This window comes from Salmo salar, chromosome ssa13 (genome assembly GCF_905237065.1).
Source record: "Salmo salar chromosome ssa13, Ssal_v3.1, whole genome shotgun sequence".
In the NCBI taxonomy this organism is placed as follows: Eukaryota; Metazoa; Chordata; class Actinopteri; order Salmoniformes; family Salmonidae; genus Salmo; species Salmo salar.
In genome coordinates, this window is record NC_059454.1 from 11,611,015 (window position 1) to 11,624,542 (window position 13,528).

Sequence of the window (13,528 nt, forward strand, 5' to 3'; positions counted from 1 at the left end):
TTCAACAGCAGCAGTAAAATAACAATAGCGAGGCTATATACAGAGGGGTACCGGTACAGAGTCAATGTGTGGGGGCACAGGTTAGTCGAGGTAATTGAGGGTAATATGTACATGTAGGTAGAGTTATTAATGTGACTATGCATAGATAACAACAGAGAGTAGCAGCAGTGTAAAATGGGGGACGGGGGACAATGCAAATTGTCTGGGTAGCCATTTGATTGGATGTTCAGGAGTTTTATGGCTTGGGGGTAGAAGCTGTTAAGAAGCCTTTTGGACCTAGACTTGGCGCTCCGGTACCGCTTGCCCTGCGGTACCGGAGTGAACTCACTTTGATGTAGAAAATGAAATGATATGAAATGATATGACAGGTCTGTAAAACACTAGGTTTGCCAAATCTCAAGTTTGGCCCTTGTTTTTCTTATATCCGAAGCACTGGGACACAAACCAACAATAATGGATATCAGGCCATGGCTCATTGTGAACGTTGGCTCAAGTGTTTTCCTCCCAGCCCCAGAATTCTAATCATAGACTAATCTAGGCAAGTTGTCTCACTCTCTCTCTTTCTCTCTCACAGTCAGGAAACACCTTGTAAGTACTGTATGTTTCTCTTCAGACATACATTTGACCTGGGAGAAGTAGCAGGGGGCAGTTTGCTCCCTGGACTTTCTACAGACCTACTTATCCACCCCTCCAACCACATCCTTAACTGTCTAACCTTTTCATCCTAAACAAACATACACAAGCATACCTTAACATCCCAAACAGACTGCACCCCAGAAAAACATTCCCTGCTCGCCCCCATCCATTCACACCAGCACTCGCTTCCAGGATACTCATCTAACTATCTCTCTCCAGTCCAGTGAGAATAGCAATGGTCTGAGGGAAATGAGGATATCTCCACTTGGCCATCAATCAACCGCTCGATAAGATTTAATTAGGATTTAATAGGATTTTTCTGGTCTGGCTCCCGTCGGTATGCCCTTCTATCTGCAATCATCATAGCAAGTTGCTGAAGGTTGTCATCTTTTTCTGTTTTCTTATCAAGACAAAGGAGCTGATCGTGGACTACAGGAAAAAGCGGGCCCCCATTAACATCGACGGGGCTGTAGTGGAGCGGGTCGAGAGTTTCATGTTCCTTGGTGTCCAATTCACCAACGAACTATCATGGTTCAAACACACCAAGACAGTCGTGAAGAGGGCACGACAACACCTTTCCCCCCTCAGGAGTCTGAAAAGATTTGGCATGGGTCCTCAGATCCTCAAATGGTTCTACAGCTGCACCATCGAGAGCATCCTGACTGGTTGCATCACCGCCTGGTGTGGCAACTGCTCGCCATCTGACCGTAAGGCGCTACAGAGGGTAATGCGAACGGCCCAGTACATCACCGCGGCCAAGCTTCCTGCCATCCAGGACCTAGGAAAAGCCCATAAAATTGTCAGAGACTCCAGTCACCCAAGTTATAGGACTGTTTTCTCTGTTACCTCACGGCAAGCGGTACCAGAGCGCCAAGTCTAGGACCAAAAGGCTCCTTAACAGCTTCTACCCCCAAGCCATTAGACTGCTGAACACTTCATAAAAATCTCCATCGGACAATTTACATTGACACCCCCCCTCTTGTACATTGCTGCTACTCGCTGTTTGTTTGTTACATTTTACATTTTAGTCATTTAGCAGACACACTTATCCAGAGCGACTTACAGTAGTGAATGCATACATTTCATACTTTTTTTCTCCACCCATTTCCCCCCCCCCGTGTTACTTATGCATAGTCACTTCACCCCCACCTACATGTACAACTAGCCTGTGCCCCCGCACACTGACTTGGTACCTGTACCCCCCTGTATATAACCTCCTTATTGTTGTTCTTATTGTGTTACTTTTTATTATGACTTTTTATTTTAGCCTACTTGGTAAATGTTTTCTTCTTCTTGAACTGCACTGTTGGTTAAGGGCTTGTAAGTAAGCGTTTCACAATAAAGTCTACACTTGTTGTATTCGGCGCATGTGGTAAATAAAGTTGGATTTGATTTGAACAGTACCACACCTCAACAGTGCCATTACTTCATACAGTATTGTTAGGACATTAGTTGTGGTTAGGTATGTACACTACCGGTCAAAACGTTTTACAACACCTACTCTTATTTTTACTATTTTCTACGTTGGAGAATAATAGTGAAGACATCAAAACTATGATATAACACATATGGAATCATGTAGTAACCAAACAAAGTATTAACAAATGAAAATATATTTGAGATTCTTCAAAGTAGCCACTCTTTGCCTTGATGATAGCTTTTCACACTCTTGGCATTCTCTCAACCAGCTTCATGAGGTAGTCACCTGGTATGCATTTTAATTAACAGGTGTGCCGTCTTAAAAGTTAATTTGTGGAATTTATTTCCTTCTTAATGTGTTTGAGCCAATCAGTTGTGTTGTGACAAGGTAGAGGTGGTATACAGAAGATAGCCCTACTTGGTAAAAGACCAAGTCCATATTATGGCAAGAACAGCTCAAATAAGCAAAGAGAAACTTACAAGTTCATTAGCGTTACCTCTGCTGCAGAGGACAAGTTCATTAGAGTTACCTCTGCTGCAGAGGACAAGTTCATTAGAGTTACCTCTGCTGCAGAGGACAAGTTCATTAGAGTTACCTCTGCTGCAGAGGACAAGTTCATTAGAGTTACCTCTGCTGCAGAGGACAAGTTCATTAGAGTTACCAGCCTTAGAAATTGCAGCCCAAATAAATGCTTCACAGAGTTCAAGTAACAGGCACATTTCAACATCAACTGTTCAGAGGAGACTGTGTGAATCAGACCTTCATGGTCAAATTGCTGCATAGAAACCACTACTAAAGGGAACCAATAAGAAGAGACTTGTGTCATGACTGTCATGATCTGGTCAGGGTACAGGAGACCACCACCCTACAGATTATCTCCCAAACCCCCAACAGAGGAGGAGAGATCTAGGGGTCTGAAGATGTGGGGGTTTTATGACCCCTCACGCCCATAATAAACCTTAGGCCACAGAGAAATTCCTTTGTCCTCACAATGGAGAACTGGCCTCAGAACATTAAACATGCAATAAAGGGACTTTGGAACAATGGTTTCCGTCAGCCACAATATGAAAATGTATGTAACTTTTGTATTGTTATTAAAGGTTAAGAGATTACGTTATTATGAAAACATTGTACCTTTAAGAGTTTTCCCAGTATATGCCTGATGTTTATACATTGTACGTTGTGTGGAAAATATCCAAATCAAAGAGAATGTTTTGGTAAGGATGAAATGTGAAGTTAGTGTCTAAAATTGGATTTTAGTCAAATCTAGGCCTTGTCCCTTAACTTGGTACGCCCAGAGAATTGCCCTAAAGGCGGTTACGCCCACTTCTGACCCGAGGGTATAAGACAGGAGAGTGAAGAATTAACATATCAGACTAAGTGACCCCAAGCTGCAGTGAAGGTCTAACAAAGTCAACGAACCCCAAAACGAAACACAAGGTTGAAGACAAAGAAATCTTTTTCTACACGAGCTACGGACGAGTAGCTGTGTCTAAGCGGGTGAATTCAAGCCGAACCACCCAGCCTCCACTCTCCATTGAATCGTGGTATCTACACCGTTCGAGTCCGAAGCTGTGAGCTCTGAGCTACAGAGCTGTCTGTCCTCAGAAGACCCCTTTCAGATCAAGGGTGAGGGATCAGACCACTAAGCCAAGAAGGACACTGACATCGTGAGGACAACCAGAGAGTTGCGCCGGAGAAGTGCGTCATTGAGAAGCCTAAACGACCCACGCGGAGCTTCCCACCTGAGACCTCCAACACGTAATTACATCATTATATTCTGGCCCATAAGAGCGGCAGTTCGGGGCAAGGCTAGGTTTAAATAAGCATAGCTGACAAATGAACCCAAATGTATATTTCTCTCGTGTACTTTCTTGGTTTCTCTCTCTTTTAAATCCCCATTTTGGGTAACACGCGCCATAGTGTGTTGGCCCGTTATACTAAGTCCTAATCAATAGCCTAGACTGTGTTTTGTGTATGTGTATTTTTATCATCATTTTAGCTTGCTAGTAAATAAATAATCAACTAAGATTGGTGTGGTAAACTCATTGGTGTAGCCCGGGTTCGTGCAGATTCACGGATTATGCGACGTTCAGACATGAGACAAGAGGTTGATTAATTTAGCAACTGTTGTAAAATCGATATTCTGATATTCTTTGAGTTAATTTGGGAAATAGAAACTCAAACTAATTTCCCATGGTGCCCCAGGTTGATGAGTTAATAATTGCTTGATTCATTGCTTAATTCATTTAATCACGCAATTATAAACCGTTAATCATTCGATGAGCAACAGTCGTCACATTAACTAATACAACGTCACGACACTTGCTTGGGTCAAGAAACACGAGCAATGGACATTAGACCGGTGGGAATTTGTCCTTTGGTCTGGAGTCCAAATCTGACATTTTTGGTTCCAACCGCCGTGTCTTTGTCAGACGTGGTGTGGGTGAATGGATGATCTCTGCATGTGTATTTCCCACCGTAAAGCATGGAGGAGGAGGTGTTATGGTGTGAGTGTCACCAGCAAAGCAAACCGTCTGTGATTCATTTAGAATTCAAGGCACACTTAATCAGAATGGCTACCACAGCATTCTGCAGCGATACGCCATCCCATCTGGTTTGGGCTTAGTGGGACTAACAGGAAAATGACCCAACACACCTCCAGGCTGTGAAGGGCTATTTTACCAAGAAGGAGAGTGATGGAGTGCTGCATCAGATGACCTGGCCTCCACAATCACCAGCCTTCAACCAAATTGAGATGGTTTGGGATGAGTCGGACTGCAGAGTTAAGAAAAAGCAGCCAACAAGTACTCAGCATATGTGGAAACACCTTCAAGACTGGTGAAAAAGCATTCCAGGATAAGCTGGTTGAGAGAATGCCAAGAGTGTGCAAAGCTGTCATCAAGGCAAATGGTGGCTATTTGAAAAATCTGAAATATAAAATATATTTGGATTTGTTTATCACTTTTTTGGTTACTACATGATTCCATATGTGTTATTTCATAGTTTTGATGTCTTCACTATTATTGTACAATGTAGAAAATAGTAAAAAATAAAGAAAAACCCTTGAAGGAGTAGGTGTTCTAAAACTTTTGACCTGTAGTGTATGTAGACAAAAACTGTGATGTCATCACGGCTGTGGATATCAGCTTTGTGGTATTACCTATGTGGACTCTGGGCAGAGGCTCCAGTATAATGATTTGTTTTGAGGATCCTGAAAGCAGCCGCTTTGATTTAACCTGTAAAGTGACACTCAGGGAACACCTGTCTGTTTCAGCTGGTTAGGGAGAGGAAGTCGAGGCACTTATTGGACTGGTTTATTTTACATAACCTCTGATAGTGTGTGTTTTAGAGATGGAGAGAGACCATCCTTTGGGATCCCTCGTAGTCCAGTGTCGTTTCCCTCCAGTTATCACGGTTCAGGGTTGTCGTTTGGGTCTGGCTGGACATGGTTCTGGAGATCCGTGACTTGCAGATCTTATCTCAGTGGGGTCGGGGATGGTCAGATCTTGTCTCAGTGGGGTCGGGGGTGGTCAGATCTTGTCTCAGTGGGGTCGGGGGTGGTCAGATCTTGTCTCAGTGGGGTCGGGGAATGGTCAGATTATGTGGATTCACATGGCCTTACTTGAGGTGTGCTTTGAGGTTGTTACGGAAATGCTTTTTCTGTCTTCCTGGGGCACGGTATCCATCCCTGAGCTGTGAGTAGAAGATTTGTTTTCCTCACGAGGTGACCTGCCCATCTGAGTTGATGTCTCATTTCGTTGGCTTCTATACCGGAGGACTTGTCGTCTCATTACGATGGCTTCTATACCGGAGGACTTGATGTCTCATTACGATGGCTTCTATACCGGAGGACTTGATGTCTCATTTCGTTGGCTTCTATACCGGAGGACTTGTCTCATTACGATGGCTTCTATACCGGAGGACTTGATGTCTCATTACGATGGCTTCTATACCGGAGGACTTGATGTCTCATTACGATGGCTTCTATACCGGAGGACTTGATGTCTCATTACGATGGCTTCTATACCGGAGGACTTGATGTCTCATTACGATGGCTTCTATACCGGAGGACTTGATGTCTCATTACGATGGCTTCTATACCGGAGGACTTGATGTCTCATTACGATGGCTTCTATACCGGAGGACTTGATGTCTCATTACGATGGCTTCTATACCGGAGGACTTGATGTCTCATTACGATGGCTTCTATACCGGAGGACTTGATGTCTCATTACGATGGCTTCTATACCGGAGGACTTGATGTCTCATTACGATGGCTTCTATACCGGAGGACTTGATGTCTCATTACGATGGCTTCTATACCGGAGGACTTGACGTCTCATTACGATGGCTTCTATACCGGAGGACTTGATGTCTCATTACGATGGCTTCTATACCGGAGGACTTGACGTCTCATTACGATGGCTTCTATACCGGAGGACTTGACGTCTCATTACGATGGCTTCTATACCGGAGGACTTGATGTCTCATTACGATGGCTTCTATACCGGAGGACTTGACGTCTCATTACGATGGCTTCTATACCGGAGGACTTGACGTCTCATTACGATGGCTTCTATACCGGAGGACTTGACGTCTCATTACGATGGCTTCTATACCGGAGGACTTGACGTCTCATTACGATGGCTTCTATACCGGAGGACTTGGATCTCTGCAGGACACTGATGTTGGTTTCTCTGTCTTCCCAGTAGTTGTTAAGTATTTTCCTGAGGCAGCGTTGGTGGAACCTTTTCAAGGGGTTTAATGTGTTTTCGATATGCGGTCCAGGTTTCTACACCGTATAGCAGGGTAGGGATGATCATGGAGGTATACACATCCACTTTGGTCCTGGTGGTAATGTCGTGATCCTGGACGACCCTGTTTCTGAGTTTACCAAAGGCAGCACTAGCTAGTGTAGCATATTGCAGCAAAGATGGCTACTGTAGGTGTGGGAAACTGGGATTGTTTTTTTTAAACTATTGCATTGTTGGCAGTGATCTTGGTAGGTGTGCTCCCGGAGCTTGCTGGTTGAGGACATTTGTTTTGCTGGTGTTGAGTGTTGGACCCATCCTGATGTATGCTTCTATAAATATGTTAACGATGGCCTGGAGGTCAGCTTATGAGCAGGTTCTCACAGAAGTGGTTGTGGTTCTTGACTTGGCTCTAAAACTGATGATATTGAATATGTTCCCATCTGTCCTGTAGGTGATGTTTATGCCTATGGACAGTCTGCTATCTGTCAGGTGACCCATTCCAGCCAGGAAGACAGAGAAGAGGGTTGTTGATAGGACGCAGCCTTGCTTTACTTCGGTCCTTATCTCGATTGACTCTGTGGTTTCACTACCAGAGAGAGTGACACACCGTCATGCAGGAAGTGGAGGATGTTAACACATTGTGTAGGGCAGCCACATTAGGAGGATATTATGGATATTATTACGATATTATGTTATATTATACTGTATAATACAGTGGTTATTATTTGATATTATGTTATATTATATTATACTGTATAATACAGTGGTTATTATATGATATTATGTTATATTATACTGTATAATACAGTGGTTATTATATGATATTATACTGTATAATACAGTGGTTATTATATTATATTATACTGTATAATACAGTGGTTATTATATTATATTATACTGTATAATACAGTGGTTATTATATTATATTATACTGTATAATACAGTGGTTATATGATATTATATTATATTATACTGTATAATACAGTGGTTATTATAATGTTATATTATATTATACTGTATAATACAGTGGTTATTATATTATATTATACTGTATAATACAGTGGTTATTATATGATATTATGTTATATTATACAGCGGGTATGATGTTATATTATACTGTATAATACAGCGGGTGGGGGGGGTCCGGTAAGGTGGTCAATGGGAGGTGGTGGTAAGCTCTAGCTAGTTACCCAGGTGGATTAGCTGGTGTAGTGGTGGGCCGTTCCAGCCGTCAGGGTTGGGCATTGTGCCGTCTCAGCGTGTGCCTTTAAGAGGCTTGGAGAGACAGGCTTAGAACCTGGGATACCTCAGTCTCTATCTCTCTCCCTGACTCTGTTTCTATCATCAGCCTGGCTCTGGCTCTCTCTCTGGCGCTCTCTCTGGCTCTCTCTCTGGCTCTCTCTCTGGCTCTCTCTCTGGCTCTCTCTCTGGCTCTCTCTCTGGCTCTCTCTCTGGCGCTCTCTCTGGCGCTCTCTCTGGCGCTCTCTCTGGCGCTCTCTCTGGCTCTCTCTCTGGCTCTCTCTCTGGTTCTCTCTCTGGCTCTCTCTCTGGCTCTCTCTCTGGCTCTCTCTCTCTCTTCTTTGGGATATATTTGTGATTACCATGAGGAGGAGTGGAGGTAGGATGCTAATCATAGTTAATATTATCTTAGTGTTTGCTGTCATGCTTCATGATTTGTATCGAAGAGTAATTGAGAAAACATTGAAAAAAAAACCACTATAGTGAATCTAAGTAATTTTTTTCCTCGATCTGATTATATTGTTAGTAAATGAAGTAAATGATGTTGTGCCGAGGAGAGGAGTATTAGGCTAGTAGGTTATGTGAAAGAAAAGGGAGAAAGAAATTCTGCGTAGCTCCCAAAGCTAAGCAAGAAAAGAGGAGTTTCTTAAAACCAGTCCCTCAGAATGAAAGATAACAACAGCACTGTGCTCACTTTAATGATATGTTTAAAGTGGTTGTTAGCTTTTCTTTCGTAATACTTGCTCAACCAAACATTAAGGAAAGGAACCAATAAAACGATATGGGTTTAGCGACCATTGAACAAGACATCACATGTTTATTGTTCTGAAGAATGTTGGCAGACCAAACTGTTTCCGCAGGTGTCCTGGGAGTTCTAAAGCACTTACATTATATTCAATAGAATGGGTTCAAGAATCAAAACAGAACATGGTCTCTACAAACCAAGCAACAAGGAGTATGTTTAAGGTAAGAATGGGCTACTTCATAGAAATATCCAAGTGTTATCTGACTAAATGCTTTCAGTTGTTTCTGATTGGCTGTTTTTGTGTTGGGATAGGTTTGATGAGATGGAGTCTGAACTGTAGAATGTGATTAGCTGGTGAACTCTTCAAGGGAGAATGAAGCAAAGGCAATGTTGGCTACTGTGTAGCTATACTTTACCAGGGATTGACATAATGTCACGTCCTGACCCTGGTATGAGGTCATTTTTCCCTAGTAGATTGGTCAGGGCGTGAGGGGGGGGTTTCGTCTATGCGTTTTGGGTTTTCTGTTTTCTATGTGGGTTGTCTAGAGTTTCATTCTATGTTGTCATTTTCTATGTTGTGGCCAGGTATGGTTTTCAATCAGAGGCAGCTGTCTATCGTTGTCTCTGATTGGAAGCCATACTTAGGCAGGCTGTTTTTCATGGGGTTTTGTGGGTGGTTGTTTTCCGTTTAGTCTAGTGTACCTGGCGGGACTGTTGTTGGTCGTTTTGTTGTTAAAGTGATTTCATTAAATACAAAGAATGAGCGCTATCCACGCTGCGTCTTGGTCTCCATTCAACGACCCCTGCGACACATAAAGTCTGAAAGCAAGTATTTCAGGGATTGACATAAAGTCTGAAAGGCACTTGCCCATTGGGCAAATCAGGAGTATTTTTTTGGTTGCCCGAAGATTATGATCACTTGACCGAAAAATTTAAATGAGCTATTTACACGCAGAATGCCTTACCGTGTATTGTCTGCCTTTCACCTACTCATAGGGGAGGAATCAGGAAGATCAGTATTGGAATTCTTTGGTGGTGTGGGGTGAAGTGGTGAGGGGTGGTGTGAGGTGGGGTGAGGTGGTGTGGGGTGAGGTGGTGTGGTGTGGGGTGAAGAGGGGTGAGGTGAAGAGGGGTGAGGGGGGTGGGGTGAAGAGGGGGTGAGGGGGTGAGGTTGGGTGAAGAGGGGTGGGGTGGTGTGGGGTGAGGTGGTGTGGTGTGGGGTGAGGTGGTCTGGGGTGAAGAGGGGTTGGTCTGGGGTGAAGAGGGGTGAGGTGGTGTGGGGTGAAGAGGGGTGAGGGTGGGGGTGAAGTGGGTGGGGTGAAGGGGGTGTGAGGGGGTGTGGGGGGTGAGGTAGTGTGAGGTCAGGGGGTGAGGTGGTGTGGGGTGATGTGGGGGTGGGGTGATGTGGGTGAAGGGGGTGAGGTGGTGTGGGGTGAATGATGTGAGGGGTGAGGTGATGTGGGGTGAAGGGGGTGAGGTGGTGTGGGGTGAAGGGGGGTGATGTGGTAGGGGTGATGTGAGGTGGGGTGGGGTGAAGAGGGGGGTGATTTGAGGTGGGGAGGGGTGAGGGGTGATGTGAGGGGTGATGTGGGGGTGATGTGGGGGGTGAAGGGGGTGAGGTTGTGTGGGGTGAAGAGGGGTGATGTGGGGTGAAGAGGGGTGATGTGAGGTGGTGAGGGGAGGGGTGAGGAGGGGAGGGTGAGGTGATGGGGTGAAGGGGGGTGAGGTGATGTGAAGGGGGGTGAGGTGATGTGAAGGGGGGTGAGGTGATGTGAAGGGGGGTGAGGTGATGTGAAAGGGGGTGAGGTGATGTGGGGTGAAGGGGGGTGGGGTGAAGGATGTGAGGTGAGGTGGTGTGGGGTGAAGAGGGGTGATGTGAGGTGGTGAGGGGATTAGAGGGGTGATGTGAGGGGTGAGGTGGTGTGGGCTGAAGGGTGGTGTGGGATGAGGTGGTTTGGGGTGAAGAGGGGTGAGGTGGTGTGGGGTGAAGAGGGGTGATGTGGGGTGAAGGGGTGATGTGAGGGGTGAAGTGGTGTGGGGCTGAAGGGGTGGTGTGGGGATGAGGGGTGGTGTGGGGTGAAGAGGGGTGAGGTGGTGTGGGGTGAAGAGGGGGGAGGTGGGGTGAAGAGGGGGTGAGGTGGGGTAGGGGTGATGTGGGGTGAAGAGGGGTGAGGTGGTGTGGGGTGAGGTGATGTGGGGTGAAGATGGTGTGGGGGTGAAGTGAGGTGGGGTGGGGTGAAGGGGGGTGATGTGAGGTGATGTGGGGGTGAAGATGGGTGAGGTGAAGAGGGTGAGGTGGTGTGGGGTGAAGAGGGGTGAGGTGGTGTGGGGTGGGGTGAAGGGGGGTGATGTGAGGGGAGGGGTGAGGTGATGTGGGGTGAAGGGGGTGAGGAGGGGTGATGTGAGATGGTGTGGGGTAAAGAGGGGTGAGATGGTGTGGGTTGAAGAGGGTGAGGTGGTGAGGGTGAGGTGAAGAGGGGTTTATGAGGTGGGGAGGGGTGAGGTGATGTGAGGTGGTGAGGGGAGGGGTGAGGTGATGTGGGGTGAAAGGGGGTGAGGTGGGGTGATGTGGAGATGGTGTGGGGTGAAGAGGGGTGATGTGAGGTGGTGAGGGTGAGGTGATGGGGGGTGAGGTGGTGAGGTGGTGTGGGGTGAGGTGATGTGGGGTGAAGTGGGGTGAAGAGGGTGGTGTGGGGTGAGAAGGGTGAGGTGGTGTGGGGTGAAGAGGGGTGAGGTGGTGTGGGGTGAAGAGGGGTAATAGAGGTGGTGAGGGGAGAGGGTGAGGTGGTGTGGGGTGAAGGGGGGTGAAGAGTGGGTAAGTGGTGTGGGGTAAAGAGGGGTGAGGTGGTGTGGGGTGAAGAGGGGTGAGGTGGGGTGAAGAGGGTGAGGTGGTGTGGGGTAAAGAGGGGTGAGGTGGTGTGGGGTGAAGAGGGGTAATATGAGGTGGTGAGGGAGGGGTGAGGTGGTGTGGGGTGAAGGGGGTGAAGAGTGGGTAAGTGGTGTGGGGTAAAGAGGGGTGAGGTGGTGTGGGGTGAAGAGGGGTGAGGTGGGGTGAAGGGGGGTGAGGTGGTGTGGGGTGAAGGGGGTGAGGTGGTGTGGGGTGAGGTGATGTGGGGTGAAGATGGGTGAGATGGTGTGGGGTGAAGAGAGGTGGGGTGGGGTGAAGAGGGGTGATGTGAGGTGATGTGGGGTGAAGATGGGTGAGGTGGTGTGGGGTGAAGAGGGTGAGGTGGTGTGGGGTGAAGAGGGGTGAGGTGGTGTGGGGGTGGGGTGAAGGGGGGTGATGTGAGGGGAGGGGTGAGGTGATGTGGGGTGAAGGGGGGTGAGGAGGGGTGATGTGAGATGGTGTGGGGTAAAGAGGGGTGAGGTGGTGTGGGTTGAAGAGGGGTGAGGTGGTGTGGGGTAAAGAGGGGGTGAGGTGGTGTGGGGTAAAGAGGGGTGAGGTGAAGAGGGGTTATATGAGGTGGGGAGGGGTGAGGGGATGTGAGGTGATGTGGGGTGAAGGGGGGTGAGGAGGGGTGATGTGAGATGGTGTGGGGTAAAGAGGGGTGAGGTGGTGTGGGTTGAAGAGGGGTGAGGTGGTGTGGGGTAAAGAGGGGTGAGGTGGTGTGGGGTAAAGAGGGGTGAGGTGAAGAGGGGTTATATGAGGTGGGGAGGGGTGAGGGGATGTGAGGTGGTGAGGGAGGGGTGAGGTGATGTGGGGTGAAAGGGGGTGAGGTGGGGTGAAGAGGGGTGATGTGAGATGGTGAGGGGTGAAGAGGGGTGATGTGAGGTGGTGAGGGTTGAGGTGATGGGGGTGAGGTGGTGTGGGATGAGGTGATGTGGGGTGAAGTGGGGTGAAGAGGGTGGTGTGGGGTGAAGTGGGGTGAAGAGGGTGGTGTGGGGTGAAGAGGGTGAGGTGGTGTTGGGTGAAGAGGGTGAGGTGGTGTGGGGTAAAGAGGGGTGAGGTGGTGTGGGGTGAAGAGGGGTGATGAGGTGGTGAGGGGAGGGGTGAGGTGGTGTGGGGTGAAGGGGGGTGAAGAGTGGGTAAGTGGTGTGGGGTGAAGAGGGTGAGGTGGTGTGGGGTAAAGAGGGGTGAGGTGGTGTGGGGTGAAGAGTGGTGATGTGAGGTGGTGAGGGGTGATGTGGGGTGAAGGGGGTGAGGTGGTGTGGGGTGAAGGGGGTGAGGTGGGGGGTGAAGAGGGGTGATGTGAGATGGTGAGGGGGTGATGTGAGGTGGTGAGGGGTTGAGGTGATGGGGGGTGAGGTGGTGTGGGGGTGAGGTGAAGTGAAGTGGGTGAGGTGGTGTGGGGTGAAGAGGGTGAGGTGGTCTGAGGTAAAGAGGGGTGAGGTGGTGTGGGGTGAAGAGGGGTTTATGAGGTGGGGAGGGGTGAGGTGGTGTGGGGTGAAGGGGGTGAGGTGGGGTGAAGAGGGGTGATGTGAGATGGTGAGTGGTGAAGAGGGGTGATGTGATGGGGGGTGAGATGGTGTGGGGTGAGGTGATGTGGGGTGAAGTGGGGTGAAGAGGGTGAGGTGGTGTGGGGTGAAGAGGGTGAGGTGGTGTGGGGTAAAGAGGGGTGAGGTGGTGGTGTGGGGTGAAGAGGGGTTATATGAGGTGGTGAGGGAGGGGTGAGGTGGTGTGGGGTGAAGGGGGGTGAGGTGGTGTGTGAAGAGGGTGAGGTGGTGTGGGGTGAAGAGGGGTGAGGTGGGGTGAAGAGGGGTGATGTGAGATGGTGAGTGGTGAAGAGGGGT

General features: G+C 48.1%; 1 protein-coding gene across 4 annotated transcripts in view; it reads left to right on the forward strand.

Moving 5' to 3' along the window:
* LOC106566442 (solute carrier organic anion transporter family member 4A1) overlaps positions 1 to 13,528 on the forward strand; it is a 74,009-nt gene that overhangs the window by 20,149 nt on the left and 40,332 nt on the right. The window contains exon 1 of one of the 4 annotated variants that reach the window (XM_014134483.2): positions 8,408 to 9,018. The exons of the other annotated variants lie outside the window; for them this stretch is intronic. The gene's annotated coding sequence lies outside the window, so the exon portion shown is untranslated. Of the gene's footprint in view, positions 1 to 8,407; positions 9,019 to 13,528 lie in introns of those variants that run through there. 4 annotated transcript variants of the gene reach the window in all.